The 17,612-nt window shown below is 44.8% G+C and overlaps 1 protein-coding gene across 1 annotated transcript in view; it reads left to right on the forward strand.

Annotated features, from left to right (window-relative positions):
* Window positions 1-4,766: 4,766 nt before the first annotated feature.
* elfn2b (extracellular leucine-rich repeat and fibronectin type III domain containing 2b) overlaps window positions 4,767-17,612 on the forward strand; it is a 41,539-nt gene continuing 28,693 nt past the window's right edge. The window contains exon 1 of the mRNA XM_086133878.1: window positions 4,767-4,895. The gene's annotated coding sequence lies outside the window, so the exon portion shown is untranslated. The remainder of the gene's footprint in view (window positions 4,896-17,612) is intronic.

Genomic DNA, 17,612 nt, shown 5'->3' on the forward strand with positions numbered 1-17,612 from the left:
TTCAAGCTGTCATTGTCGAAGTTCCTCCCTGAATGCTATTAATTTACACTCGCTCCTCAGTCACAGTAACATTTATTTGGCAGGCTTCAAGAGCATTTTTACGTGTTAGCTGTCTTGAAAGACACAGTGGCTTACGAAAAAAACCCCGCAACAGCAACACTGACGTAATTTGCTGTGGTTACCGCTAGGTGTCAGAAAAGAGCTGAAAAACGACAGCTGCCCTGATTTATGAACAGTGTGTGATTCACATGTTCCCTTTAGTAGCCCTAAAACCCAGACCATCACTCTGCTAGTTTTACACACCTGTAACACCGTGCTCCCGTCACGCAACACCTCACCCCGGTATCGATTGTCCATTAAAGCATCATCATATCTGACAGGCTATCGTTTTTCACACAGCGCTTGCATATCATCTCATTTAATTGAGAAACTGGCCACAGGCTGGTGTCTGGTGAGAAAACGGGATGATGAACGTGTGTGTTTGTGAGCTTTTTATTCCCACATTGCAACATGGAATTGCATCTGCAATGGCACAAGCAGGCTGAATTAAATAATGATCAGTCCAGTCATATGCATGAGCGCACCGCAGGGCGACTTTGAACATATCAAAGACGGTGATGCTGATGATTATGGATTCATAACATCCGCAAGCATCAGCTGGCCCTCAGTGTCATGTCCACCTGAGAGCCGATCGAGTCCCATTGGTGTCCAAGTTCTCTTGTGTGTGTCCATGCACGTGAACACGGCTCACATGGCCAGTGTTGACACGCTCAAGACATCATTTACATTACATTCGTTCCACTAGGGCTTTAAACGACCACCTAACCCTTTATAACACATACTTTCTAGGGTTGGGGAGCGAGTTCTCTGTTTGTGTTTTTACTTGGAAGTGGAGACGAAATGCACTCCATGTGACTGAAAGGTGCACATATTTTGGATAACCTACAAGCTGTCTGTTTGTGACGGGGACAATTTAGAATAACATCTCTAGGTATCAAATAAGAACTGAATAGGCAACATTTTTCTTGCAACTCTTGTTTTGACCGACATGAGATAAAATTCCACCGTTGGATTCCTTCAAATTCCACTCTCTCCATCAGCGGATGAGGAATGATGCAACAGGACTTTAAGCACCTTCCAACCGAAGTTGAACGGTACAGTACATACTTCAGTATTCTCATCCATACTAGACTGCAGCAGGCTAGTCGCTGAGTGGCGCCAGCGCAAACATTGTCCAGACACATTTTCAAACTCTCCAAATAATCATGCCAGGCAAGTGACATCAAGTCCGAGATGGTAAGGAGACAAGAGCACAGTGTTGGTACGAGTCTCTTGGCTTCTCTTCACACTACTACACTCGGTAACCATGGCAACACACTCGCAGCACGAGAGTCGTGAGACCGCTCTGCTGAAACGCCTCGTGCGGTAAACAATTCTGCCGTCACAAGTGAACGTGCCTGCAGACGAGTTGAGCAAATTGTGTATCCTTCGAGGAACAGTAAAAAACCTGAAATATGAAAAAAAAAATATTGGGGGGAAAAAAAATCTCTGGGTATGCAAATCCGTGGGGGTTGAACTGCAAATACACAGGGTTCGACTTTTCAGTTATAATATCAACAATCACCACTAGATGGAAGAAATATCTCAGTTGCGCTGATACTGGGTCTTATACTGCCCTATACTACAAAATGTGTGTTAGAATCCATTGTGTCAGTCCGCAGTGTTCCACTGTGTGGACCCTCCCTCTGTCCTGTTTTTGGTTACCCTTCCCTTAATCCAGTGTGGGCTGGCCATCTCCCCAATCATTGCACCTGTCTCAACTGCACACCTGCCAGTCTTCACTGTTGTGTCCGACCCTGCAGTAGCCCTTGGTTTGGTTTCTCTGACGGCCTTTGGTTCCTGCCTCCTTCACTTGCCCTGACATTAAACCTGTACTGAGTTCATTGTATTCAGCTTGTCTCTGACAGCAGTATATTGTGTGCAGTATTTGATATCTACTATGATAAGGGATATCTTATGCTTTGCAAAGCCAGAATGGACCTAAAATGTGCAATAACATTAACTGATGGACTTAATTGGACCTACTTTAAGCAAGCAAGAGGATAGAGGCCCTCGAGGATTGGATTTGGAACACCTGCGGTCCACCAGTGTTCTAATACCAGTAAGTTCTCTCATAAGGAATTGATAAAATTCACAACAGGTGTTTGATCCATGACTTGAACAAAAACATTTTCAAATTTGACCCCAAAGCTGAATATTGCTGAGTCAAATATCATATGCAGTCATCGCCCAATGCAATGAAAATTTGCATTGGGCTATGAAAGTACAAACAATTTTAGATTGAAAAAACAGCCATCAAGTAATTAATATCAATTCAACACTGTCCGGTATGAATATGATTGTGAAAGGTTCTCTCAATGGCCCCGATTTTTGTGACCGGTGTGGTGCATGGTCTAAATCTGTGCCGAGGCAGGTTAGATTGGGTGTTGGTAACTTCACAGCCGCTCACACGACGGCTTATTTGAAAATGGGAGGTTTGCGCCGCTGTGGGCATGAACATAGCCAAGTCCATTTGCAACCAATCAAAGCAGCTCCTCTCATTCCCTTTTAATGTGCACCTTCAAGCTGTGGCAATTCTCCCATCTTGGCTTCTGACGCACCCACTATGCATAACCTGGACAGCCATGCGCAGCCACTGAAGAGGCATATCCCAGCACTGCCGCATCTATAAAAACAGAGCCCAATATGTGCCGTGTGATTGGCTGGTGATCAATCTAGGGTGTAGTGTATTTTGCCTGAAGTCAGGTGCTCAATGCTCCAGCTCCAGGGATCCAGAAGAGCATACATTGTATTGAAAATGAAGAAATGGATGGATGGTTCTGCTTTACCTATGAACAATATGATCTGAAATCTTGAAGAACCTTAGTCTCTTGGCCAATTTTCTGAAAATTGAAGCGATTTCTGTTTTGTCACGCACCAGTAATCCCAAAATGCTTGGAAAAACATGACATGTCTGATAAGGTGCTGTGCTCATCAAAAAATAATGCCAGAGGATTAAATGTTCCAAATGCACAAAAGTAGCGGATGACCAAAGAGGAACATTTGCCGCTTGACTCATATGGGCTTTCAGTCGTTGTTTCTGTCTTGTGATTGTCTTCCTGGGCTACACTGCCGCAGCGAATGCACCGAGCATCTCGCAGCGGATGCAGCTGGGATTATTAGAGCATGATTTTCCAAGTTATAAATGCTGTTTGTCTTAGCTTTTTGGACGGTGTGTACGTCTCTTAGGTTTGATCAATGCAGGGGACAGTCAGGCCAGCAGTAATAAACTACCGTTGATGGGAGAAATGAAATCATGGCTATTATATCACGGCTCTATGAGACACACAAAGTCTCCCATTGTGTTCGATACCATTTCGCACCTCATCACACATGACCACACGTCCTTGCAGTAGCGTGATAGATAACAGCTTTGTCGAGCGTCATGCCAAGACAAGACATTGTGCTATTGTTTCACACTCGAAGCACTGATAATGAGCAAATATTAATGAGTGTTTCAATGCCGTGTCAGTCTCTGGAGCAAACAGTCTTCCCGTGGAAGAGAAAAACGATGGAGAGGGAGCGAGGGTGAGTTAATGAGCTGTGCACATATTCCTTTGCGCGTGCACGCCTGCTGCTGTGAGCGAGAAAGTACTGAGTGAGAAATGAGGACGAGGGAGTGTTAATTGACTATGATCACACCTTCAGCGTGTTCCTTTTCTTCAGCGTGGGAACGAGCAGATTGAAATTCCTTTTATGATATATAATTCTAAATTATTTTTCTCTGCCACTGCGCCGTGGCACTTTAATGTGCCATGACGAATCATCAGGTGGGCTGAGGGAAATTAGCCAAATTCACTGAATGGGACATTTACAATCTACAAAATCAGATGTCTCTGCATTGAGCCTTGCGGGACACCTTGGGGGACAGGGGCTGTGTTGGACTGAGATTTATTCATGCTGATGATGAAGTGGTGGCGGTCGGTGAGGTCAGATTTTAACCAAGAGAGAGCAGTGCCGGTGATGTTAAGGGAAGACGCAAGGCGGGTGAGGAGGATGGAGTGATTTATTGCATCAAAAGCGGCACTGAGGTTAAGTAAGATGAGAATGTTGAGGGAGTGGGCGACTTGAAGAAGGGCTGTTTCTGTGATGGAATCAGAAGCTGGATTGAAAAGGTTTTTTTTGAAATGGGACAATAGTTTTGTGGGATGTCAGGGTCAAAATTTAGTTTTTTGAGGACAGGTGTCACAGAGGCGAGTGAGAGGACAGGGGGGACAGAGCCAGTGGACAGGGAGGAGTTAATTACAGAGAGAATGAGTCATAATGTATAATACATATTTAATATTAATAGATGATATCATAATAGATTTCATAAATACATAACATGATATAATAATTTTAAAAAATCCTGTCTGTCCCCTTGGCCTTTAGTTTGACACTAGCAATAGCCACAATTACTTCATACCTTTTCAACCGTATCAGTAACTGAGCATTATCGTCTATTTAAAGGCAGATTGCTACGTTTGTTGTGTTGGCGCTTATAGATTATGCAAGAGTACGTAATCGACACATCTGTTCATATCTAAATAGGATATTTTTCTTTTTGTTTGGGAGGGTGCGAGACTAAGAAAGGGAGACAGACTTCCATTGTGATGCAACTCTTTCCCTCGCTCTCTCTCTCTCTCTCTTTCTCTCGCTCTCCCTCTCTCGCAGTCATCCTCGATACCGCCGCGCTGCCGCTACTGCTGAGCCTGCGACGTTACAGCGGAGATGAGAAAAAGAGAATAATCTTCCCTCTTTTTTTTTTTCCAGCTTCAGCCAAATGGACGCACAGTTTGGAGAGGAAACAAGCCAAGGTACTGTTGTCAGATCTATTCCATCTTAATATGACCACCCTGTACCCTTTGAAATGATATAAAGCATTACAATGATGATTTCTGTAAGAGGGATCATGCACCTGCACTTGAGACTTCTCTCTCTGCTGACTTGAGCGATCTTCCTGCAGTGTTTGGTTATTTTTCATCCTGATTGACAGCAGCGTGGGTTCAGCGTTAAGCATCCGAACAGTGTTGGCGACTGACCCATGTGGGCTTGTTCCTTCTTCTTTGCTCTAGTTGATGCTGTGCACCGCAAGGCGATTTTGGCATGGTTAAAACGAGCATTGATTTAAAGTCAGGAAAGGAATGAGTCTGGCAGGGGGTTGCGAATGGGTGGGATGGGACTAGAGGGGTGGGGAGGGGGTCTTAGGAAGGGGGGGCGGTGCAGCGAAAGAAAGATTGGACGGGCTGCGCCATGGACAGATGTGCAAGAGGGATTTAGAGTCGTGGGAGGAATCACGCAGGGGATAAAACTGCCAGTGAGTGAGTATGCGTGTGTGTGTTTGAGGGTGAATGGCCAGAGCTCAACAGCGGTGATGATTTGCGCACACGCACACACACACACGCTTCACCTGCAATGAGGGCTTGGGTGTCAGCTGCTTTGAGCACTCCTGTGTCTGTGCGAGATTGTGTGCATGTCAGTTAGTGAGTGAGAGTGAGAGATTCCCGACAACGGCAGCAACAGTGTCCGGTGCACGCAGATACTGACCGCCCACACATTTTGGACGGGCAGGCAAGCAAAAAGATCTGAGCTCCAAGAATAGCTTAAACGTGCCTCTGCTTGGATTGTTTTGATTATAAAATGGTGACATACAATATATGTTGTCCATATACTGACTGAGGAAGTTCAGGACCATGGAGAGCGCACAGTGCTGAGCCAGCACGTTGGCGGGCTGTGCACCCCCCCCCCCCCCCCCTCTTTCCCTAATGCTGGGGAGATTGCATGCTTGATTATGCACATGCGTGCTTGATCATATTAGAGCAAACACATTCTGATCACATTAGTCATTTGGGGATTGGGGAGGGACACAGTAGCATGTATTTATAGTTCAACACGGTTGCAGTCCAACGAATGTGGAAGGACGTTCCATTAGGTACACTGGCACAGTCTTCTAAGATTCAATACTAGATTCACTACACGCCCTGTATTTGGTGCAGGCAGTGCGGGTTCAGTTCCCACTCAGTGGTGGTTGTGTGAATGGTTGTCTGTTTAATATCCACGCGTGGAAAAAAAAAATTGTTGATGAGTTTAAACAGCATGCGAGTCCAATAAAATTTTATGAAATAAAAAAATAATCAAGCAAAGAAAAACAAAATCTCTATACCAAATGCAATTAAAAAACATTAATCAATGAAAAGCAAACATTGCAGCTCAACAGACTTATAAAAAAAGACATGACAACAATGATGGTAACCCTAGAAAACATAAAAATAATCAAAATCATTCGATTAAATGGATATGTTCAAACAAGGTGCGTTCTCTAATTAGCATCGCAGGTTGTCTTCAAACTCGTAAAACGCCATTCGACCTTTCTCAATGATAACAGGTAGTCTCTGTGCTGCTTTGGTGACATGATGCATACGACACTGCACATGGACCAGATGAAGTGAAAAGAGAGTGTTGTCTTGAGACATTAGAAATATGAAGGAAGATTAATGAGGACTGTCGAAAATAGATGGATGTCTTTATCATTGCCGTTGCACAGAGTTGGAGCAACAGAAACACACTGAGTTGGTTCAACAATTTTCCTTTAATATGTTAAAATGTTACAAACGGCTCCGTAGAAGACAGTGCAGTCACACACCGATGCAAACTCCAACCACAATATTCAGATTATGTTTGAATCAGTGTCCATCAAAATACAGCATTATTATATTTGTAATGGACTAGCTTTTAAATGTGATTCCAAAAAAGTGCGTGCCCGGTGAAAGCGTCTTCACGTGTATATGCAGCGTTTGAGTCGAATACACTGACATGGAAACAAATAAAAAAAACAAAGCTGCTATGAAGCGCTCTGGGGAGTTGTCAATTGCTCCTCGAGTAGACATCAAACCTTCTTATTGATAGTTTGCAATGCAATCATGAATAATTAAAATGCTACCTCCTTGGGTTTCAAAACTGACATAAAGAGAGGTGATGATGTTTGGGTTTTTTTTTTTAAGTGCTAAAAGGAAAATGAGGATTCAGTGTTGAGTGAGTCAAACACAAGAGGCATTTGCCAATCGGACATTAGCCCTGATCAGTAATCAATCATATGTACATGAGCCTTAGAATACAATATGACTCTTTCCTGCCAACATGTATGGAGTCTCTTAGAGAGTTGTAAATTTGCTCTCACCGCAGTCAATAGTGCCATCCCCTCCTAAAACCTTTGCTATCAATCACTGGCCACGCCCACTCGAATTCAGGAGCGACGTGGGGAATGGAAGTGAAGCCGCCTTGGACCCACGGCTTTTTTCCGAGTGACTTTGTGCCCGCATTTCTCCCTCCAAAACCCTGCGTTTATTTCGCCCCCTTGTATTTATCTCCGACTGGAAGCTTCCTTCCCGACGCGTTCCCGATGGTTGCTCGTGGAGGATTGATAAGCCGTCTCCGATCAATTGCAATCACAGATCAGTGGCGTACCAGGGCGGAAGAGAGGGAGAGAGGAAAATCAGTAAAAGAGGCAGGCCCGGGAGGCCTGAATAATGACCGCCTACCTTGCAAACCCACTGCCTTGTTTCTCTGTAATCTGGAGTTTATCAGAACTGTATTGAGCTACGTTAGTCATAATTCAAGGGATCCATCGCTCTGTCTGTCGGGGGTGCTCCCGAGAGCCGATGCATATTATGCAGCAGACAAACAAACATTCACACACACACACACACACACACACACACGTACGCGCGCACACATGGTGAGAGCGGAATCAAAGACTAAGTGAGGCTGGTGTTTGCTGAGCCACATAGAAATAAGCAAAAAAAAAAAAACAAGTCTCCTTTTTTGACATCGGCTGAAGGCAGAGCAGCAAAGCAGGGCAAAATGGATTGTTTGCATCGTTGTTTGCAAAAACTGCGTTCCTCCACTAATGACGACACACTGGAGGGGGGCGGCTTTACATTTCAAGTGTAAATTAGATCACTCGACTTATTTTTCAAAGTAGAAATGTTGACTGTAGCGGAGCAGTTTAAATAAGTGTTCACCACTAGATGGCAGCACCTCCAACCTTATGACAGTTTTTTTTCACCAGAGAAGAAGTGACCGGGTCGGGCAAGAAGCCAAATGAATCGTCGTCGTTTCAGAAACGGCTCGCAAAATTCACTCGGACAAACAAATAGATACAGCCCCGAACATTTTGACAAACGTCAGTGAAGGTTTTCACTTGATTTAGTTCCTTTCCAGTTAAGAAGGGCTAATGGCCAGAGCCATTAGCGCCGTTTAAGCGTTTTGACCTCGATATTCAGAGAGGCCAACACACTTTGGGCTTTGGTGACCGAATTAATTTACGTCGACGCCTCAGGTCAATTGAATTATGGAGCGAATTTGGCGGGTCGTTAGTTCTGTTACAGCGCATGTGATTAGTCAAGTAAAGAAAAGCCACACGGTTACCTGCTGGAATAGATGAATTCTATTGTCCCTCTTTCTTTTGGAGAATATATTCAAAAATTGTACATTGGCCCATAAAACATCAACGCAACTCTCCTCAAATGCCAGTTTTTTTTTGTCATACTACACACACACACACACACAAGCAATGTAATAAGTTGCGTTTGTGCCAAACATACTCTTTGAATACAGGTTACAATTATTTCTCTTGCCGTCATTTTTAATTTCATACCGTGGGCGAATGGGGTTCAAATCTCCGCTCCCGTCTTTCTTTTGTGCGTCGCCCCTGTGCTTGCATGCGTTTTCTCCAAGTACCGCGTCTTCCTCCCACATTCGCGTTTGCATCAACGAAGACTAAAATGTCCACACGCAGTTGTTTGTCTATATGTACCCTGCGATTGGCCAGCAGCCAGACCAGGGTGGCACCCCGCCTTTCGTCCATAGGGCCCCCCCAGCACCGAATGAGGACAAGCGGTTCCGAAAATGGATCGATGGCTGTGCTCCATGTGCATTATGTCATCTTATGGTGCACCGTCTTTCTGATCCCGTATTCAACAGGGTCGCTTGGTCCACCTCCGCCAGCTCCGCATTCCAAGGCACAACCTCCGTATTGATTTCTGTATCCAACAGGAGGGATTATGCAAAGATCTCAAGGGGGGACAACCCTTGGGACAGATTCACACGAACTCACTCCTCCACGTTATCATCATGCACCGTCTTCAGTTTCAGCCTATCAGTTGTTGCGGTGCAATCCATACCACAGTCATGTTTCACAACTGGAGTCACTCCCTCCATGCCAGGAGCTTGTAGTTGACAATGATTCGCTGATGATGTTTTGGAAGAGAGGACAGCAACAACTTGTCACGGGAGGACGGCATGCTGCTTTATTTGCTTTGCTGCAGGCTTTAAACACGGAAACGGGAGAAAACCCATCATCAACCCTTGCAAACTCTCTTTGTCAATGTGCCTATTTGCTGTGATCTCTGCAGTCTTTTTGTGTGAAAGCAATGCAGAGATGCTGGCCAACAGCGGTAATTGCGGGATGACAAAAAAAAAAAAAAGATGGCGAGGAAACACACAAAAGGTTTGGCTCAGTTAGCGGCTGTCTCGGATTTGAAAGATTGCAAGTTAAATTCCCAGTTCCCCCGTGGTTATGCTGAAATATCATCGAGCGAGAAGAAAATGTCGTTAACGTTTCTCCCATGGCACCTTGAATTAAGCGGCACTGGAGAGGGAGTTTGAGGAGCTGTTTAAATGCAACCCGTTTAGCGTGACCTAAGTGGAGATTCTTGAATGCCAGCTGTGTTGTGACAGCCTCTTTCAGACCTTCTTCCTCACCTATCAATGAAAGCACCACATTGGTTTGCCTATATCTGCAGTATTTGGCCGGCGGGCTGGATTCAAACCGGGGACATGTCCATTGAGTGGCACACTTCTCTTCAATTTCTAAGACGTGTTTTTGTAAATAGCATGATTTTTTCCGGATGACCCAAAACCTCGGCCCGGTGATCCAGTGGTTAGCGAGTTGACCTCACAGTGCAGAGCTGCCGGGTTCGATTCCGGCTCCGGCCTTCCTGTGTGGGGTTTGCATGTTCTTCCCGTGCCTGTGTGGGTTTTCTCCGGGTGCTCTGGTTTCCTCCCATGTCCCAAAAACATGCGTGGCGGGCAAATGGAACGCTCTAAATTGTCCATAGGTGGGCTTGTGAGTGTAAATGGTTGTTTGTCTATGTGTGCCCTGCAATTGGCTGGCGACCAGTTCAGGGTGTACCCCGCCTACTACCCGAAGACAGCTGGGATAGGTTCTAGTACGTCCCGCAACTCTTGTGAGGATAAGCGGATCGGAAAATGGATGGATGGTCAAGTTCAGCATTGGGGTTGAAATCAGTCCGGATCGGGATGTAACCACCCACCATTTTACTTTGTTAGCAACGATATTAAAAACTTTTTTGTTTAGTTTGTTGTCAAATAAAACAAATCTTCTATGAAACTGCTACGAAAGACAGTAACTCCGTCCAAAGCAGTCTAAAATTGCAAGCTGAGGTTGAGCTCCCGAGGCTCAACAGATGCTCGCTAAAGCCGGTCTGAGAGCTCCGACATAACGAGTGGTCAATTTGCTTCATTTACACCAGCTGCTGGCATAGATATTCACCTATTAAAGAGCTTCACATTGTCACATGGGAGTAGCGGGTCCCTCGCAGCAATATTTTAACATCATGACAATTTTCATCATCTCTGTTCCACATGAACTCCTGATGATTTCCCCTCTCACATCTTGATAGTACGAACAAAAACAAAGCAGGTCTATGAGCGAGCACGGTGACAAAGTGTTGCGTCATGACCCGTGTTGGATGGCGACAAGCTGTTATCCGAGAAAGGAGGCGCTACTAATCTGCGTCTGCTTGATGGAAGATGTTGGCTCTCCTTTTGGCCACTCACGGGAACGGCGTGGAAGCGGCTGATGTAGTGCGTGACCGTGTGTGGTGCTGATGCGTGGACAACCGCGCAATCATTTGTGCTTTAGTTGTGACTTGACAGCGAATGTCAACCGGGGCTTCGAGCTAGCTTTAGAGCGCCTTCGTTGTCACGGTGTGAAAAAAGCTCCCCGGCGACCGATTTGTAATTTTAACTACCGCAGGCTTGAAACAGATGCACTACTCGCAAAAAGATCGGAATATTTGGCTTTTGGGTGAAATTTCAGGGCGAGCGACTATTTTCATTGGCGAAGTTCACGGGTGACTTCTTGAGGAAGAAGCGTATGACTCATGCAAGATGCAACTTATATTTTTTTCTGCAACGTCTTATTTTCCGGATTAATAATTGTAAACGAATTGATTTCTTCATATTCCCCCCCCCCCCTTTTTTTTTTTTAATATTCTTTTTTTCATATCCATTTCAGCAAAACATCTTAAGAAACTGCTCCGAGTCAGGACGTCTTTAAATCCTTTTACTGTTTGTAAATTTGAAGGAATGATACGCTGGCTCCGATTTGTCACTGTTGACGGTATATGTGTGTGTGAACCGTACGCGTGTTCAGTCGGGACCATCTGCCACCATCCGTCCTTCGTGCCAGCAGCCCGAAAAACCTCCCCTCCCCCTCAACTACCCACCACCACCGACCCCAACCATCAGATAAATATTTCAACGTGTGGGAAATATATGAGTGTGAGCGAGTGAGAAGGAGTGAGCATCAGAACGTGCAGCAAGGCGAGTGAGTGAGTGAGTGAGTGAGTGAGTGAGTGAGTGAGTGAGTGAGTGAGTGAGTGAGTGAGTGCTGTGCATCCAGCAATGTCATGGTAAAAGCTTGATGAGGATGAAAGGGCAAACGCATCGAACAAAAAAGAAATATACGGAAAGACTTCAGACTCGGCAATGCTTCACGCCATTGAAAAACGTTTATATCCCCGCCCGCCACACACACTTAGTTTCAAACTGGATTCTAGAATATTGCTTTGTTTTTTGTCTACTGGCCTAGATTCACATGGCATCTGTGCTGCACAATCATTTCCCACTCGAGCACGACCCGTTGTTAGCACTGAGCCCTTTCATTCATTCGCAAATACTCACTCACGCACTTTTCTCAAACGCAGACACACACTTATCAAGTCCAGTCGTCCACCCCCCCCCCCCCCCCCGCAATTCATCTTTCACTATTCAGATCAGCGTGCTAAGATCATGGTTATGAATATTTTATCCATGCGTCTGCACTTTCCTAAACAGATTCCGCATTCCGTACGCGCGTTGATGGCACAGCTTAGTGAGGATAGTTCGGCGTGTCCGACTGAAACATCCGTTTGCATTTTAACGTTGTGACACAGCCTTCAGAAATTGAATGTCCAACTCAAAAAACAAAATGAGCAGAATCACTGAAATGGTCAATGTATTGTATGAAAAATCGATCTATTTTTACATACTGTCCCTTTCATGTTTGAATGATAATATGGTGAATGTTTTTTTTTTTCGTGGCCTGGTTTTTGGGGGGGGGGTTTGCTTTTTTACTGTAGCTTGTCAGTAGGCGGGGCCTCCTTTGCAAGACAGATGGAAGAGGCTACTTGTGTTCCTTGTCGTAAAAAAACAAACAAACAAAAAAAACAAAACCTTCCGCCTGAGGACAGCAACATCTCAATGGTCAATAACTGACCTTTGCATGTGGCGAAAATTCTCTTTGCACGAGCTGTATTATTTTTAGAGCCAAAGGTTTGGATCCCGCCGCGTCTGTTGAAAAAGTCGTGTCCAGAATTTCTTAACTGGTTTCTGATGCAACTGGCCCCCCACAATGAATAAATAAACATTTGATCATGACCTCTCTGGAGGTAAAACGGCTCATTCAAGCCTGAGGGATGATTGCGGCACGGGAGGACTGGAGCCCCATTGTGTGTGTGTGTGTGTCTGTCTGTTCATTCGAAATGCTGCTGCTGGCCTCTGCTTGTGTCCTCATTGTCGAGCAGGTATTTCTTTGCATGCATTGCACCGCCGTGGCCCGAGCGAGCAGCCGTACATCCGGCGGTGGACGTGTTTAGCTGTTAATATGATGCCCGCTGTGAGCTTCCCTCGTAGGTCAGACTCGTGATTCAGCAGACTAATTTGAAAAGAAACTCGCGCATGAATGCACAACAGCGAGCGCACATTCAGGTGAATTTGATTTTCCCCTCGGTAGTTCCTCATGTCAGGGTCTTCATCTTTTCACAGCTCTTTCTCACTTCTTCATCGGTCTGATTCACCTGCCTGCAGGTTGCTGTTAAAGCCGATATAGAAAGAGAAGCCATTAAGTCGCGAAGCTTCCGCGGTGTCCAAAAGAAATCAAATATGAGACATTAAAAAAATAAATAAATACACACAAGCGAGCCGAATGGGCATGTGCGCACTGAATGAAAACATTGTCGAAGCACCTCTGACCCCCAATGACCGCGCTCGGCCTTTTCGCGTCGGCGTCAAACAGCATAGCCCGTCTCGAATTCGCCGTGTCTATTATGCTACAAATCTTTTCGGTCGAGAGGTCATCTCTTGTGCAGAGATCCTCGAGTCGCCGCTGTTATTCGGAAAATGTTCATTAGTGTGTTTGGCAAAAAAAGCACAATATACAAGAAATAAGCCTGCTCGTGTCTTCACTGGAGCCCCAGTGTTGGTCTGGTCATGTTTTGTTTGTTTTAGTGTGTTTGTCGGTCGCCAGCCAATCAAAAGAAAACTATCAACAAGTAACGAGCCTGGATGACAACCTGACATCTGTGAGGCCCAAATGCCGACTACTGCATTTGTCCAATGGGCCGCCAGCATTTGTTCTTTCCAATTTCGTATGGAGCGCAAAAAAAACCCCCAAAAAAAAAAACGTGCAATGGAAATTTTGCCAAAAGTGTTCGCATTTCAACTTTTGTCTCGGATCTTAAATGCAAAATGGCCACAAACAGGCCACGGGACTGAGCCTAATTTTAATATTAAATGTGTGATCTGTTAGGTTTACGTGAAACAGCCAATTTAAATTTAAAAAAAAAAAAGAATGCTACAGGGGTTGCTTAGAGCAATAGAAATGCTGGTGGAATATTTGTTGGCATGTTTGGTAAGCTGCCCAATTCCCAAAATAGCATTTTAAAATCATTTATTGTGGTCTAACCGACAGAAAAAAAAAATGAGCGGAATGCTTTTCAAACAACTTCCATTCTGTCATAATGTGAGCAGTTTTACTTTCATTTGACAGTTCGAAATCTCATGTAAACATTGCCCTGAGCTGCTTCGAAAGGTTCATGATTTGTCAAATGAGAGCAACTTTCCACTTTGGATGTTGCGCTGCATTCGAAGAGAGGTTTTTGTTCTCTTACCTCCTTACCGTCTCGCTGGCATTCTTTGCCCAACGGTACTAAGCACACATGCGGCTCGGTCGAACGGGGATGGAAAGACAGACGGGAAGGCGAGTGAGATGGATGCCATTCATTAGAAGCTCATTTCGCTGTCCTCCGCTTCCCAATCTTTCCTCTCTGACAGCGCCCCAAACAGGAAGCTGAACGCTTTTGAGTCCTAAATGCCAGGAAAAAATCCTCACTCGGCGCAATAATGACTCAGTGTCTTATTGAGACTTGATTCAGCCTTAAGCGTTGTTATCTAACCAGCGGTGACGCATCTGCCAGATGTGGGCTCCCCGCTCGGCGCGTTGGGCATACCTGCCAAGATCTCACCTGCCTGCTTCGCGCTCGAAAATCCGCGCCTCCTTTGTCACTCCATGATTTACCCGACGGGGTGTTTTTCTTTTAAATGATTTAAGAACGTTTGGTGGCTTTGCTTCCCTGAGCTCGACATGAGTGACTTGTGGAGCAGACCTTGAGAAACGTGTTTTGTTTTTTTTTCAAAGCGTGGGACTATTTGCTCATGTCGTTGTTTGTTCGTCCAATTGGAAAAAAAAAGGCGAAAAATGTATTGTGAATCATCCTGGTTTTTTTTTGTTTGTTTTTTTTAAATGGAAAATTTGACACAAAGACCCACCTTCAATCGGAATTGGGGTTTGCAACTCTCGCTTCTTTTTTCATGCAAATAAATGGGTGCCTTGAGATACGAGTGAGCCGTCTTATGGGAACTTTTGAGTTACAAGCTGTCATTAGGACAATTGATCGTATCTGAATTGCCGGCATAAAAATTGGAGACATTCGCGTTAGCAGCAGCAGTGATCTCAACTCCGCTCACTTCACGACGAGCAGCCGTTGTGCTTCGGGAAAACAATCCGAGACCACCCAAGCTCTTTAATGCCGCTTCTAGTTAAAGTTTACTGTTAAGCTGGACACTAAACTAAGACAATTACAAGTTGTGTTATTTTAACACGAGCAAGCTCACGTTGCTTTAAAGTCCGCCGGCCTAATGCTAACCCGTAACGGGAAACGCCATTGATGCGTTTGCACATAACATGTATGTGGCGGCGCGATAACACTTTAAGCAACGTATTTAGGACAGTCGGTCCAGACAGTCCAGCAGACACAGTGTCCTCTGGAGGATTATATTTCATGTCGCGCTAGTCGCATGTCGCGCCTTTGTCCATTCGGAACTCTTTGAGCAAAGGCGGGTTATTTGCAAGGTCATGTTATGATCATTCCGAAGAACATTATCCGTGGTCAAAAGCGCGCATGGACATACAAGGAGTGTGACTTGCAGAATCTCCAACGTGTTGGGCTAATTACAGAAGTGCTCTCATGCTAAGATGCTAATCATGGAAGGGGTCAAGACTTTCTCATGTTCAAGATATATTCTCTTTTTTTTTTCTTCCACCCTTTGAAATTAAAAATGTAAATACGGCATATCATCTGAGGCAATTATAAAGAAGGATAAAAGACGATCCACTTGTCGGCCACAGCATCCAAACGGAGCATTAATTGAGATCGCATGGAGTAGAATCGAAAATCCCGCCTTGACATGAGTTGAAACTGATCATCGTCATCTTTGGCAAAACATTTCCAAAGCGCCGTTACGAATGATTTACAGAGTACGCAGGCTTGTCGCCGTGTCGCTTATTGTGCTGAAGTATGGACATGAGGAAAGGCCCTGTCGAAAAAGCGCAGTCGTTTCGTCAAGCTGAGTGATGACAGACCATCAGAAAGCAAGAGGGTAGAAAACCACAAACAAACGGGCTCTTATTGGAACAGAAGAGATATTTATGCAGGAAGGACTGTCGTCTCGGAGTAAATTATGAACCCTTTGCATATGAAGGCGCTTTTGCATATTTCCATTTGGTTGCCATTTTTGGATTGCGTGTCATCCTTGTTTTAGCATGCTGAATATTTAATCAGTCACTCTGTGGCCCATTTGAGATTTATATATTTGTCTTTTTTGACTCGAGGCCATCGGTAGAGTCCTTTCGCTCATCGCAAGTAGCGACGAAAGCTGCCTTTTGCCAGTCTGCCTCCGTCGCCGAAACGGACGAGCGTAAATCGCTGTATGGTCTGAGTGGCGACTGCGTCGGTTAACAAAAGCATCAACAAAACCCACTCAATATTTCAGAATTTTGATTTGGATTATTACACAAATGGCACGGTTCACATGTCAAGAGAAGTGTTTCCCTTAGAACAGGCTAAAGGTACTACATCAAAGCGGCAGTCATAATTTCACCAGAGTCTGTATTCAATTACAAGGTTATATTTTTTTTAAAAAAGTGCAATTGTTTACAAGAGATTGTCCCTCCTTTCACAATCATCAAATCCATCATGGATGCCCAGTATGTTCACCCTCTTGGCCGGCGAAAACCGCTTCACTTCGGGCATTAAAACCATTACCCTATGGATGAAATACTGCAGGACTTCCACAGTCGACTTCCCAAGGGACAACTTTGATGTCACTCTGACATGCTCGCAAAGTATCTCGGTTTTCAACTCTGTTCCCAGTCTTGCAGCCAAGCGCTTGCTTTGCATTCTCGTGAAGACCCCTAAACACACCTTGCTTCCGTGCGGACAATTACTTTGACTCATCTGCTTCCAATCCATCTCATTGTTTCGACAGCTGCTCATTTTAATGCAGCAATATGAGAGAGAGAGAGAGGGGGGGGGGGGGGAGGCACCCACTGTGAATAGCAACACAGGTGTAACCTCGTAAAACCTGACAATAATAACAAAGGCTCAAAGCCTCCTGGAAATGCATGTTGGCAGGTCACAGATGTTTTCAGCTTTTATGCGCGCCGTAAAGAGAAGCCCAAAGCTTCTTTTACACACGGATATAACGAGATGACCAAAAAAAACAAAATCATGCAACTGCAGAAACGAAAACTGTCCCGGCGTTTGTAATATATATATATATATATATATATATATATATATTTAACCCTTTCATGCACCTTGTAGCCTGATAACATGATAAGCTGCCCACTGTAGTAACCGCTGTCCCTGAAAGGGTTCAAATAAAGTTGTCATTGGCACACAGCTGTTGTCGCTACATTATCGGGCATAATAATCTAGCGTTGCAACTTCACTTTGTATCGCTACCCTTGCACTGATATGAGTCTATTAAGGTAGCAATCAGGGTTAGCCTCCACTCATTAGCCTACGGCTAAGGTCCACGGTCTGCTAGCTTAAACTACGCAAATTCATTGAATCTTATCGGGAATAACACGCTTCATGGTCAAATTGGATTTTTCATTTTCTGGACCG

Source organism: Hippocampus guttulatus, chromosome 16 (genome assembly GCF_054856545.1).
Source record: "Hippocampus guttulatus isolate MCC_2025c chromosome 16, RoL_Hgut_1.0, whole genome shotgun sequence".
NCBI classification, from domain to species: Eukaryota; Metazoa; Chordata; class Actinopteri; order Syngnathiformes; family Syngnathidae; genus Hippocampus; species Hippocampus guttulatus.